General features: G+C 38.7%; 1 pseudogene; it reads left to right on the forward strand.

The window, feature by feature from the left end:
• The first annotated feature begins 882 nt into the window (after window positions 1–882).
• LOC128626359 (olfactory receptor 7A17-like) lies at window positions 883–9907 on the forward strand (annotated as a pseudogene).
• Window positions 9908–14738: the final 4831 nt, after the last annotated feature.

A 14738-nucleotide genomic window follows, 5' to 3' on the forward strand; every position in this document is an offset into this window, starting at 1 on the left:
TTATTTGAAAAAACAATGAAAGAAAGCATCTCTAATTTGGTGAAGGAAATAGATATACAAGTCCAGGAAGCACAGAGAATCCCAAATAAGATGGGCACAAAGAGGATCGTACCAGGACGCGTCATAATTAAAATGCCAAAATGCAAAGGCAAAGAGAGAATCTTGAAAGCAACAAGAGAAAAGCAGGTACCATATTTTTCAGACTATAAGATGCACCCCCCAAGTTTGCGAGGCAAGATGGCGACAGAGTAGTACGGAACAGATTTCAGTTCCTTGTGCACAAGGGAGAGAATCCTGCCCAATCAGCGGAGGAGAAGCCAGGCAGCCAGCAGTTGCTCAGCATATGTGAAAATAAGGTACCAGAAATTTTCTGGACAGGTCTCGTGATATGAGGTTGAAATTCCAAATCGTTTTGGACAACATGACATGAACATGTGTGTAACAATCAAGGTTTAGTCAAGGGAACTTAGTTCTCCCCCTTGTTGAAAGGAAAAATAACAATTTACTCTGTTCATGAGGGGCCAAGGCCCTACTGAAATTAAATATTTAGGGATTTGAATTTTCTAATTCAGACTGGATCCTCAGTCTTATATTTGGGAAAATTTTAAATGAGCGTTTGGATAAAGTGCTGGGAGGTTAATCTTTTGGAACTCACGGACTTTATGAGGAAGAACTAGTAAAAATAGGATTCATAGAACTTCCAAGCTGGTCTTTTGGGAATGCAGAATCTCCAGGAAAATGGTCCCTTCTATCTAGATCCCCAGGGAAATGATGCAATTAAAGGTTGGAATAACAAGATGGAAATGTACCTAGTGAGCAGACATAGGAAGTTGTAAATGGCTCCTCATCTCCAGCGTCTCAGCATGTGTGACCTTGGGCTAGATGGGAACTGGTTGTTGCTTTTGGAACCTTAAGTTTGTGTAGGAGACCAATGCTTGCCTCCTTCCTGCTGTCTTGTCTGAGCAGAGAGCTTCAGCCTCCATTGTCATCCATCCAGGAGGCTGGACTTTCTTCACGGGGAGTTCATCCTCTCAAAGCTCTTGATCAGGTGAGGCCAAGGGAGCAGCAGGTGCTTCAGGAAAGGGTCAGAGAGAGAGCCATAGCCAAGCATGTTCACCTGAGGTCTTTTGACAGCCATCAGCCTATGGTTGTTTGCTTGCCTGATTGACTAGTTCATGATTTGTTTGTGATGCGAAAAGAGAAGTGAACATTGAAGTGAACAACACATGGGTCATTGCTCACAACTCATGATGGAAGCCCAGTTCAGGTGGCAATGGGAAGAAAAAAGTATTTCAAGTGAAAGTAGAACATGTACAAAGAGTTTTGCAACTTAAAAGAGTTGGAAAATAGAGTACTAGGTGTGGAGAGCTATCCAGTAAAGTGAGGACAAGTTTTCCTTTATTTTTATAATGAGGTGCACTGAAGACTTCTCATATTGATGAGACAGATCCATATTCAATGTAAGTCTTGCAAATATTACCTTGTAACAGTGGTCATGAGACCTACATTCCACAGTATCTTCTTTCACTCTGTGTATTCGGTTAGCAGAAAAAATAATGTATTTGATAAGTAAAAAGAGGTGTGCTAAGTAGCTTAACTTTGCCATTACTTCATTCCCTGTGACCTGAATACATTTGTGAGTTAGTTATTCCTTTGTTTCCTTTATGATAAATTGTCTGCAAATTCCTGACATTTGCAGAGTGGTGTCAGCATGTTTCGATTCCTGTTTTTCATTGCATTCTTCTAAACAAGGATTTGGAGGGATTTTTCCCATCATTTTGTTGGTGTCATTGAGTACTTTTATGTACATATATGTGGAGAGTACTTGTTAATTGTGTGGGCTCAAGTCTAATGCTTAGTCACATTGTATTCTCTCCATTGCCTTTTTATTTTTTACTTTTCTTTGTGAAAAAAATAGAGCTGTTACTTTTATATTCTTCACTTGTGAATCCTTGCTATAAACAAACAATGAGAATGAATGTTCTTCTGTGTACTTAGCACTAAAAAACCACCCTACACTCATATTGCCATCATGATCGCATCTCCATCATTCTTGATTGCTTCTTTGGCCTTCTGTGGTTAGCTCTGTTTTCAAAATTGGTGTAATCTACCCTCCTCTGGAAGGCACCCTTTATAAAGATTTGACTAAAGATTATCTGTACCTTCCATAAGATAATTTGAATCCATACATCTCTATATAAGAAAAAATATATAACTTAGGTACTGCTTTCTCTCTGATGTTAAAAGCTCTTCTATTACATTCTTTTATTTCTGAGTCTTTAGAAATTTAATTTTGGATCAGTGGCCCATGTTGATATTGCTAAGTAATTATTATTTTCTTTCTTAATATAAATAAATTTGATTCTCACTTAATTATTTTCCTACAACAGTTTGTAGTCAGTATACTTAATCTAATTACATTTCTGCTGGTAATCTTTATTCCATAAGGTCTTAATGTTTTAAAAATCTTCTCTTCCTATATTACGCACACATACACACTCATGGGCTTTTGTATAAATGCATAAACACCATCCTGGCCATCAGAAATACTCTTTATGTGTTGTACATTTTTTTCTATGTATCCACTCTTTTTTTGTACTTAGCACTATCTGTGGTCTTCCCTTCAGTCAAAAAGGGTGTAAGGTGCTGATTCATTATTTCTATGTCTACATAATATTCTGCGATGTGGCTGTGCTAGTCACACTTGAAATCTAAGGTATACTTTCCTGATATATTGCTATTATAACAATATAAGAGAATATTTTGAGATTGTTGCATTAAAAATATTTTATGTAATACCTCTGGGTATTACTGGGTATTACAGAGGCAATACTGTCCCCTTAGAGGTCACTGAGCAATGTTTGTACACATTTTTGGCTGCCACATGTGAGGTGTCAGTAAAGTCCAGGGATGCTCTGAACGTCCTGCAATGGCTAGGAGAGACCACCCCTCAAACAAACACCTGGCCCAGGATGTCAGTCCTGCAGAGACTGAGGAGCCCAGTGTTAGAGACACAGGTCTTTGTAGTGTGTGTAGCTGTCCTCAGCCTGTTCTCTCAATGTAACACTGCACAGTTCTGCAAGGATGAAACAGAGCACTCCTTTGCTACCTGTGTAAAAGTCTGCACCACAGTCAATGTGGCACCTTTTAAGTTTTTCTCTAGGCTTCCAGGTGTGAAAGAACTTTTTTGTTGTATGCTGAATTTTTTCTGATTTTGATCAAAGATTCATATTTGAAGTTTTTTGAATAATTTGAGCATTACTACATGCTTACTATTTTTTCATTGTCAGCCTTTTCAATAATTTTTTTAAAAAATTGTGGTGGTTGCCTGGCTGGTGTAGCTCAGTGGATTGAGCGTGGACCTGCAAACCAGACAATCGCGGTTCGATTCACAGTCAGGGCACATACCAGGGTTGCAGGTCGGTTCCCTGCAGGCCAATTCCCAGCAGGGGATGCACAAAGGCAATCATACATTGATGTTTCTCTCTCTCTCCCCTTCCCTTCCCTTCTACAGATAAATAAATAAAATCTAAAAAAAAAAAATTGTGGTGGTTGGATGTAGAAGAGGTTAAAAGGGGAATAAATGTTGACAGAAGGAAACCTGACTTGGGGCACTGAACACACAATACAACATACAGATGATGTATCAGGAAGTTGTACACCTGAAACCTACAGAATTTTATTAACCAATGGCACCCCAACAAATTTAATCAAAATTAAGGACATAAAAGTAAAATTAAAGGAAAATTATTATTTCTTAGTGACTTTAGGGATATTTTGGCCATGATAATGTTTTGCCTACTATTTGTTAAATATGTCTGTGTTTTTACTACTGAGTCTCTTGACTTGATTAGTGTGGTTTCACTTATCCATCTATATTAATATATAGTTTTCCATTGTTCACGTAAAAGGAGTGGCTACTCTCTCAGTGAGTAGCTAATCCCCCAGATTTTATGTAACATGACAGAGGTAGGGGATGAACTTCATTTTCCTCCAGTTGGGTGTTTATTTTTCCAGGTTTTATTCAACAATCCGACATTTCCAAATATATAGAAATAGAACCTTACCCTGTGTTAAATATACTTATATACTGAGGCCTAATTCCTGAGTGATCCAACAGATAAAACTGGGCCTCTGCTTTGCCACCATGTCTAGGAACATCAGGCATTACCTTCTGTGTCTGTGCCTCTGTCAATGTAATTAATGAATGCACATTGGTATTTATACCTTATTTTTATTAGTTTTTGGTGCTCTAATTTTTCAGTGAGTTGATAATTGTTCATTTCTAAAATGTTTTGTTTAATATTTTTAGATTGTTGTTGACCATGGGTAAATGAAACCAGAGAAAGCAAAATGGCAGATAAGGGGAAGACCAGTGTATTGTATTGTATAAATTCATTTTCATATTGGTAGATGTCTAGGTTGTTTCCAGTTTGGGACTGTTACAAATATTAGCAATATGTTCAACATCCTTGGACATATCTTTTCATGCTCCTATATATGTATCTCTGGAGTGGAATTGCTGGATCACATGATGTGTACATGTTTGGCTTTAGTAATGCTGTCCAACAGCTTTCCCAAGTAATTGTACCAATCCGTACTCCTCCAACAGTATATGCAGGTTCCCACTGTTCCATATATACTCAGGAAAGCCAGTCTTTATAATTTTAGGTGTTTCTTTTGTGGTTTTCTCCCGGCTCATCTGTTTTTTATTTTATTTATTTAAAAAGATTTTAAAATATGTTTTATTGATTATGCTATTACATTTTTCACATTTTTTTCTCTTAATTACCATCTGTCCTGCACCCATCCTACCTGCATTCCCCAACCCAGCCTTAGTCCATGTCCATGGCTCATACATATAAGTTCTTTTGCTTCCACATTTCCCGTACTATTCCTAACCTTCCCTCGTCTATTTTCTAACTACCATTTATGCTACTTATTCCCTGTACCTTTTTTCCTGCCTCCCTTTCCTCCCCACTGATAACCCACCATGTGATCTTTATTTCTGTGATTCTGTTCCTGTTCTAGTTGTTTGATTAGTCTGTTTTTTTTTTAGGTTCAGTTGTTGATAGTTGGTAGTTTGTTGTCATTTTACTGTTCATAGTTTTGATCTTCTTCTTTTTCCTACACAAGTCCCCTTAACATTTCATAAAATAAGAGCTTGGTGATTATGAATTCCTTCAGCTTGACCTTGTCTTGGAAGCACTTTGTCTGCTCTTTCATTCTAAATGATAGCTTTGCTGGATACAGTAATCTTGGATGTAGGTCCTTGCCTTACATGGCCTGCAATATTTCTTTCCAGCCCCTTCTTGCCTGTAAGGTTTCTTTTGAGAAGTCAGCTGATAGTCTTATGGAAATTCCTTTGTGGGTAACTGTCCTTTTCTCTTGCTGCTTTTAAGATTCTCTCCTTATCTTTAATCTTGGGTAATGTAATTCTGATGTACCTTGGTGTGTGCTTCCTTGGGTCCAACTTCTTTGATATTCTATGAGCATCCTAAACTTCATGGAAGTGTATTTCCTTTGCCAGATTGGGGAAATTCTTCTTCATTATTTTTTCCAAAAATTTTTCAATTTCTCTCCTTCTTCTTCTGACATACCTTTGATCTGGGTGTTGGAACCTTTAAAGTTGTCCTGGAGGTTCCTAAGCCTCTCATTTGTTGAATCCTTGTTTCTTCATTCTGTTCTGGTTGAATGTTTCTTTCTTCCTTCTGCTCCAAATCCTTGATTTGAATTTTGTTTTCCTTTTCATCACTGTTGGTTCCAAGTACATTTTTCTTCATTTCAGTTTGCATAGTCTTTACTTCTTCCCTCCATTTTGTGACCATACTCAATCAATTTTGTGAACATCCTGATTGGCAGTGTTTTAAACTGTTCACTTGATAGGTTGGCAATCTCTTCATTGCTTAGATGTATCTTTCTGAAGCTTTGATGTGTTCTTTCATTTGGCCCATTTTTCTTTTTTTGTCTCAGCATGCCTGTTACATAGTAAGGGTAAGAGCAGTAGGTATTCACCAGGGTAGGATAACCCACATTGCTGCATTGTGGCACTAAATGTGGGGGAGGGGTCAGAGAGGGAAAATGCCACTTGGTCAGCTCTCTGTGGGCTTTCAGTCACTTTCAACACTACTCACAAGCAAATTGGGCCATTCTGGTGCTGATTCCTGGATGGGTGGGATTGTGTATGTTCTAGGACCCGATGGATCTCTCCAGCGAATTCTCCTGAAAAGCTGGAAGTTACTCCCACTGCTCAACCCTCACAGGTTTTTTTAATCAGAGGTTTTGAGGCATTAATCCCCACACTGGAACCCTGGGTTGTGTCTTCTGTGTCACTTCCCAGTTGTTCCTTCCTGTTTATCTGCACTCAAATGGGGGACCACCCACTCAACCAGCCACTTTCATGCCAGGAGTCCTTTCTTCCCAGCTGCTCATCTCCATCCCTCCTACCAGTCTGGATGAATGTTTCTTCTTCAATCCTTAGTTGTTGGACTTCAATACAGTTCAATTTCTTATCAGTCTGATTTTTGTTTTTGAATTTGTTGTTGTCCTTGTTTTGGTTGTGCAAGGGTTCAGAGTATGTCTACCTATGCCCCCATGTTGGCCAGAAGTCTCATATTTCCCCATTCAGTTTTTCTTAACAGAGGTGCTAAATCACTCTGTTTAACCAGGTTTTATTTCCTCTGCCATTTTTTCATTTTATAACTCCACATTTATTTAAATGGGTTTCTGGGTAAATGCAAATATATACGCATTCATTTTTCAAACTGAAAAGGTGAGCCAAGCAAGTGAAGCCCTACTTGTTCAGATCTGGCATTGTGATGGTAAAGGCAGAGTAGGTGAAATAAATGTTTGCATGATAATGTGCTCAGGCTTAAATCATGTGAAGAAAGTTACTCAGTGTAACAGGATAGATTGTCATGGCCTGTGCAGGCTTTATTGGTTACATCCCAAGGAGGCCTTTGCATGTTGGATGAAGATGAGAACCAGAAGGAGACATTGCCTATTGATTTGCCAAAAATGACAACCAACCCTAAAGTCCAAGAAAAAGAAAGGGGCCACATGAGAAGAGTGAGGGAGGGGTTTGTTTCATCTGCATTTTAACCTTATAAAAACCCACTCATCAAATAACTATAAGAGAGACACAGGAAAAACCAGTCTTCTGCTACTTGATATTAAAGAGATTTACTTTGGTAAAATACTAGTTTATGTTGTTGCTCAGTTTTCACTTGGGGTAGTCAATCTTCAGGGTGTTTCCACATCATCTGTTAATAACTACGTTTGTGTTTTGGACAAATATATACTTTCTTCTTCATTATTTTTGCTGGACTTTAAGGTGGTGTACTTAGGGTTGGAAAGCTGCCAGAATCCAAAGACATGTCTTCATTATCATCTCTCAGGGACCACCTAAGTTTATGATCCATAGACCTTTTTTCTTCCTCGTGTTTATTTTATACTTCTCTCTTTCTTTATATTTATGTTTCTTTAAATACAGGGCATACAATGGACATTCTAATGTGGATCCCCAAGCTCATTACTTTATGGGAGGTTACCTTAAGAATATCGAGGTAGTATGTCTAAATTCTTATTGGAAAGGATACTTGATCTGGACAGCTGAGTTGTATGTCCTCATAGCCTAAATAGTGAGTGGAAAAAACATGGAAACCACACACATGAGGAGGTCATGGTGTGTGTGCCCATGTGTGGCTCATAAACAGAGAGCAGTGCTCAGAGCAGGGGTACCTGGACTGAAGTATTCCAAGGTGACTCATAATACAAGTAGCAGAACTCCATCAAAAGGAAGGAGTAAGGAAGAAATTCTTTTCAGTTCACAGGATGCTTTTGAAGCAAGATTAATAAAGTGCAAGAGTTTCATAGTGTGCAAAAGGCACTCTCTGTGACTTGAAATTTCAACAGCAGCACACAGACCCTCTTGCTTTTTAATATCATCTGACACTATCTCTCCTCATGACATACTGGCTCATTCTGAGCCTTGGTTTTCTAAAACTACCAGCTTCCTCACAGCTTTTGTACTGGTTGTTCCTCTGCCTGGCAAACACTTTCTCCCCCTTAGGCTCCCATTTAGTCTTCTTTGAGGTGCCTGTTAAAGTGTTGCCTGTTGGCCAGCCTTGGCTAAACTCTATGAAAAACAATACCCTCAGCATGTATAGCCCTGTAGAACGTCACAGTAAGTGAAGTAAGCCTGTCAGAGAAAGGCAAATTCTATATGGTTTCACTTATATTTGGAATATGATGAATGAATTGATCTAATAAGAAAAATAGAGACATATGGATAGATAAACCACAGGATGACAGCTATTAAGTGGGAGATTAAGTTGTGGTGGATTTAGCAAAAGAAAAAGGACTCATGGACATGAACAACAGTGTGTGATTGTGGAAGAGTAGGGAATATCAAGAGGTTAAATGGTTATAGGAAAATTGAAATAAAAAATGAAAAAATAAGAAGCATCCTGTCCAGTCTCTTTATTTAATGTGATTTACATTTCTATATAGCATCTGGATCATTAGATATGTTATGTTATTACTGTTATTCAACTATATTCTTCGGTCATCATTGGTTTGTAGAGACTCCTGGTTTTCATCATTCCATACTATGAACAGTACCTGGAACATAAATCAATATATGAGCATATTCCTAAAATGCATGAACTATATACCCAATAAGAAAGCAAATATATGTGGTGTTTGAAGAATGAGTTGATGGTAGAAAAGGAAATTCTAATGAGCAATGGCAGTAGACAGGCCTTGATGGGAGCCAGATCCTATACCAAATATGGAAATGATATTTTGGATTCTAAAACAGAAATGCAGCATCTATTCCGTTACTAATGGCAAATAAGCTATTCATTTTCTTCTATTTTTCGGTAGTCACCTGCACCATATGGAACCAGGCAATGATACACATATTTCAGAATTTTATCTCCTGGGCCTATCAGAGGAACCAGAACTGCAGCCTGTCCTATTTGGGCTCTTCCTCTCCATGTACCTGATCACTGTGTTGGGAAACCTGCTCATCATCCTGGCCATCATCTCAGACTCCCATCTTCACACACCCATGTACTTCTTCCTCTCCAACCTGTCCTTGGTAGACATCTGTTTCTCCTCTACCACTATCCCAAAGATGCTGGTGAACATCCAGACACAGAGCAGAGTTATTACCTATGTTCTTTGCATCACCCAGATATATTTTTCTATACACTTTTCAGTGGTGGATGAACTCATCCTTTCTGCCATGGCCTATGACAGGTATGTGGCCATCTGTCACCCCCTGCACTACACAGTCATCATGAATTTCCGCCTCTGTGGGCTGCTGGTTCTGGTGTCCTGGATCATTAGTATTCTGCATTCCTTGTTAGAAAGCTTAATGGTGTTGCAGCTGTCCTTCTGCTCACACTTGGAAATCCCCCACTTTTTCTGTGAACTCAAAGAGGTGGTCCAACTTGCCTGTTCTGACACCTTACCTAATGACATTGTGATGTACTTTGCAGCAGGGCTGTTGGCTGGTGGACCCCTGGCTGGGATCCTATATTCTTACTCTAAGATAGTGTCCTCCATATGTGCAATCTCATCAGCTCAGGGTAAGTATAAAGCATTTTCTACCTGTGCATCTCACCTCTCAGTTGTTTCCTTGTTTTATGGTACGAGCCTAGGTGTGTATCTTGGCTCTGCTGATACCCATAGCTCAAAGTCAAGTGTAACAGCCTCAGTGATGTACACTGTAGTCACACCCATGCTGAACCCCTTCATCTACAGTCTCAGGAACAAGGACATAAAGAGGGCCTTGAAAGATTCCTTGCCAGGTTGGCTTCTCAAGGGCCAACTGTATGTGTCTGAAGAACTGCCCATGAATGTTCGAAGCGTCAGAGCAAGAAGTTCTGACACAAGTTAATATAATATTTGGACCATACATAATTAGAAATTCTCATGTATCTCATGGGTTAACATGAATTACATTAGCATAATTTATTCTCTTATGACATATGCCATTCCAAGTAATATTTCTGTTGTTTTAATGAAAAAGTAGTCATGAATTATACTATTTTTATTAACTAAAGTACACTTGGATACTGAGGTCATGTATATAATTTCATTGGAGAGGAACATGTGAGACCACAATTTTCACTTTCATAGTCATCATTATTTTCTATAGCACTACATTTACTAGGCTTCTTGATAATGTAGACCTGAACGTGCTGGTAGGTTTTATAGCTGGTCTCCCAGGTTTATATATTTCATTGTGTTATTCAGCTGTGTGTCCACATGCCTACATAGCCCCTGGACAAAACTCACTAACAAATCCATGTTTCCAAGAGTCTACTATGAAATGTACATTTCAGTGAATCATTTGACCTAATGTGTAATCGATGACTGTACATATAATGTAGGAAAAAGTACCAGACAACTTATTATTATACAAAATATTTTTTATGCTGCACATCTCTACTCATTGAAGTGTGGAATACGATGTCCATGTGTGAGGGGTAAAGAAATACATGGAGTGTTTTGTGGGTTTTTTGAAGTATTTTTCTGTTTCTGCTTGCAAACTTTCAATGTGCTCCCTACAAATGGACTCATTCTAGTGCTTTAAATGAAATGTCTCCCCTTTCCCAAATGTTTCCAAATCTACCAAAGGGACAGTGAGGGACCAATATGAATATCATACAATACATATCTCGTTTATACTCAGGACTGTCTTAAGTCTTTATGATTAAAGAATTAATCACACAGGAGCTAAAATCCTACCCAGGCATGTGAAAAGGGGAGCACCATTTTCCTGCACAAATGTGCACATCATTTCACCCTGTCCTGAATACCTGGAAGGGAACCTCAGTGGACTTGCTTTAATGCAGTTACCTGAAATACATCTGAATAAAAGCACGATTGTGAATGCTGTCCTCCATCAGTACAAATGCTAAAGGTAAAGAGTGGCAGATTATTATAATTGCCCTCAGTTCTGTTTGCTTTGATTATAGCATTAGTTTGCTATTGCCATATAATAAGCCATCCGAAAAGCAAATGGTTTAATATAACTCCTTTATTTTCCAATTCTTTTGCATAGTATGGAGGTGTTCTGATGTCTGCTGGTCTGCTCATGAGTCTGGAGTCAGCTATGGGTCAGCTGGGGTGTGTCTGCTGACCTTGGCTGGGCTTTCTAATACACTAGTGGCTCAGCTATTTTGGCTGATCTAGGGAGGCCTTGGCTGGGTAAGTGAGCTCTTTCCACATGTCCCCTACTCCTCTGAAGTTCCACCTGGATTTTTCACATGGCTGAGCCAGAATTCCAGGTGAGAAAAGCCAAAATGATAAGGCATGGTAAAGCATATTATCACTTTCACCATATTTATTGGCCAAAACAAGTAAAAATTCATAAGTCCACCCCAGGTTCAAAGGTGGAGATGTAACTCCCCCTCTGGATGGGAGAAGCTTCACAGTCACATTGCTAAAGACTGGAAACAGACATAGAATTGGGGACAACTCTGCAAACTGTCTTCCTACCACTTATGTAAATATAAATTCAGTCAAATTTTATTTGACTGAATCCCCCCCGGAACAGCTGAATGATGATAGAGAAAAAAGTGAGAGTAAAAATATGTTTAATGATCTGCTGTGTTAATTCCACTCTAGAGGTTCAAACCCCTCCAAATATGAGCAGCCCCACCCCTGCCCCTTCTCAGGCTTGCCATTTCTAGGTTGAAAAGTAATAAACCTTTTCCTTACAGGTTTCTCAAGTATAGGGACTTAACTATTGGATTAACAGAGCTAGGGAGTTCTTCCTTTCCCTGTACCATCTCTTTGGAGTTCTTTATGTACATAGTGCTTTACTTTTTATTGGCCTGCTCTTCACATATTCATAATGATTCCCAAACTGATCCTTGTATTTTCTGGGGAATGGGGTGCCTGATAGATGGAAGTGGCATTTGAAATGCAGATACTACAGAGAATGGAATTTGAAAGAGGAGGGGGTGTTGTGGCATTGTTTTCACTGTGAATATTCTGAATGTGAGGATTGAGGAGAGATGAGAATTTCTGGAGACTGCAAGATACCCATGAGGGAGGGCATGAAGTGATTTCAGAAGTGCCAGTCAATGCCAGGTTCCTTTCCAGTGGAGGGCAGGTTCTGTAACCACTAAGTATTTACTTAAGCAGAGAAAACATCTTTAAATTTTTCATTTGTTTTTCTTATGACATTGGGGTGTCTATATTAATAATTATCTTCTGGAAGTGTTCTAATTTCTCCAGGCTTTTTTAAAAAAGTCCTCACCCTAGTATACATGTATTTATTTTACAGGGAGAGGAAGTGGGGGAGAGAGAGAGAGAGAGACAAACATCAATGTGACAGAGAAACACTGATTGGTTGCTTTCTTATGTACCCCAACTAGGATCAGACCCTTAACCTGGTATATGCTTTATCTGGATGAAACCAAAACATTTTGGTGTACAGCATGATACTCCAACCAACTGAGCCATTTGTGTGCAGCAATTATAAATATACAGATACACTTATTACAACAGTGTGTTGAGTTTGGGATGGCACTAAGCTTAAAGGCAAGTTCTGCCACGATAAAGACTTCAATAAATTAAGCTTTTACTTATTTGCAAATCATAGGTGTAGAGTTGGGGAGGAAGTTCAGGGCTACTCTGACAGTCTCATGAAATTGTTCAAGAAATTGTCTTCCCATCCATGAACATGGTACATGCTTTTATTTGTTTGTGTCTTCCTTAATTATTTTCTTCAGTGTTATGTGGTTTTCTGAGTACAGGTCTTTTGCCTTCTTGGTTAGGTTTATTCTTAGGTACTTTATTTTTCTTGTTGCTATATCAAATGGGATTTTTTCCTGATCTCTGTTTCTGATATTTCATTGTTGGTGTACTACATGCCTTTGATTATCGAATATTTACAGACACTTCTCCAAGGAGGACATAAAGAGAGACCACAGACACATGAAAAGATGCTCTGCATCACTAGCCATCAGAGAGATGCAAATTAAAACCACAATGAGATACCACTTCACAGCAGTCAGAATGGCCATCATAAATAAGTCAACAAACAAGTGTTGGAGAGGATGTGGAGAAAAGGGAACCCTAGTGGCACTTTTGGTGGCAATTCAGACTAGTACAACCACTATGAAAAGCAGTGTGGAATTTCCTCAGAACTAAAAATGGATCTGCCTTTTGATCAGGCAATTCCATTGCTGCGATTGTATCCTAAGAACCCTGAAACACCAATCCAAAAGAACCTGTGCACCCTAATGTTCATGGCAGTACAATTTATAACAGCCAAGTGCTGGAAGCAACCTAGGTACCCATCAGCAAATAAATGGATCAAAAACTATGGTACAAACCTGGTGACTATAATTAATAATGTGTTGCATATTTGTATGCGTAGCTGGGAGAGTGGATCTTGAGAGTTTTCATCACAGGAAAAAATTGTTGTAACTATGTATGCTGATAGATTTAACTGTATTTAGTGTGTTGATCATTTTACAATATATACAAATACCAAATTATTGCATTGTATACCTGAAATTAATATAATGTTACGTCAATTATACCTCAATAAAACAAAACAAAACAAAACAAAAAAACAATGGTACATTTACACAATGGAATACTATGCAGCAGAAATAAAGAAGGAGCTTTTATGCTTTGCAACAGCATGGAAGGAGCTAGAGAGCATTATGCTAAGTGAAATAGGCCAGCAATAAAAGACACATACCATATGATCTCACCTTTAAGTTGCATCTAATCAAGAAAATAAAGAAGCAAGCAAAATATAACACAAAAATAGAAATTAAAAACAATCTGACAGTAACCACAGGGGAGATTGGAGGAGATAATGGAGGAAAAAGAGGGAAGGTTTTCAGGAAGAATTATAAAGGACACATGGACAAAACCAAGGGAGTGGGTGTGATCAAAGGACAAGGTGGGGATAGCTGGGGTGGGGAGGAAGATGCAGCCAACTGTACTTGAACAATAAAAAAATTTTTAAATGGGCATATAAACCAACAAAAAATTAAATTAGGAATAACAAAAAAGTTATAGTCTTGTTTTTTATGCACCATGGTTCCCAGTGTGTCTCTTCAAACCACAGAAACCCTTAAATGCTTCCTCTAAGTGCTCTCAAGTGTACCCTACCAATCCCAGATTATGAGGAAACACAGTTGTGTCTTCCAGAGGTCTCATGAATGTTTCCACACCCTGGCCCTTTCTTGGGCTATAGAACAGGAACCCCACAACAAATGTTCTATTCCAGAGTCTGGAGGGAGATTCTGGGTTACCAGAGTATTTTCTTTCTTCCATCTGTCTTTTCTGGTGTTAGAGTACATCCTGGGGCATCCCTCCCCTTGTTTCACTGCTTCTCATTCCCCGCCATGTAGGTTGTATCTGTTGACCTCACTCAATTGTCTGGTTTTACAGCCTCCTCCAAGATTTATTAAGCAATTATGTATGGTAAGCACTAAAATATATTCCCTGGAGGAAGAAAATACTAAGATTTGTTCCTTCTTTTAAGCTCCCAGTCTAAACCCGGGCAAAGTCATATAAATAAATAAATGCAATACTGTCAGGTGTTACTGTAATCTTGCTGAAAGGATCCCCAAATAGTCAACTCCTCCTGCAGGTCCACAAAGGTTTCACACATGAGCCTAAAATAGCATTGAAACTTGAAGGACAAGTGGAGTTATATTCCAGGTGCAGAAGGAAATAAGCACACACCACAC

The sequence above is a fragment of the Artibeus jamaicensis genome, unplaced genomic scaffold (genome assembly GCF_021234435.1).
Source record: "Artibeus jamaicensis isolate MK-2021 breed Jamaican fruit bat unplaced genomic scaffold, CSHL_Jam_final scaffold_537, whole genome shotgun sequence".
NCBI lineage: Eukaryota > Metazoa > Chordata > Mammalia > Chiroptera > Phyllostomidae > Artibeus > Artibeus jamaicensis.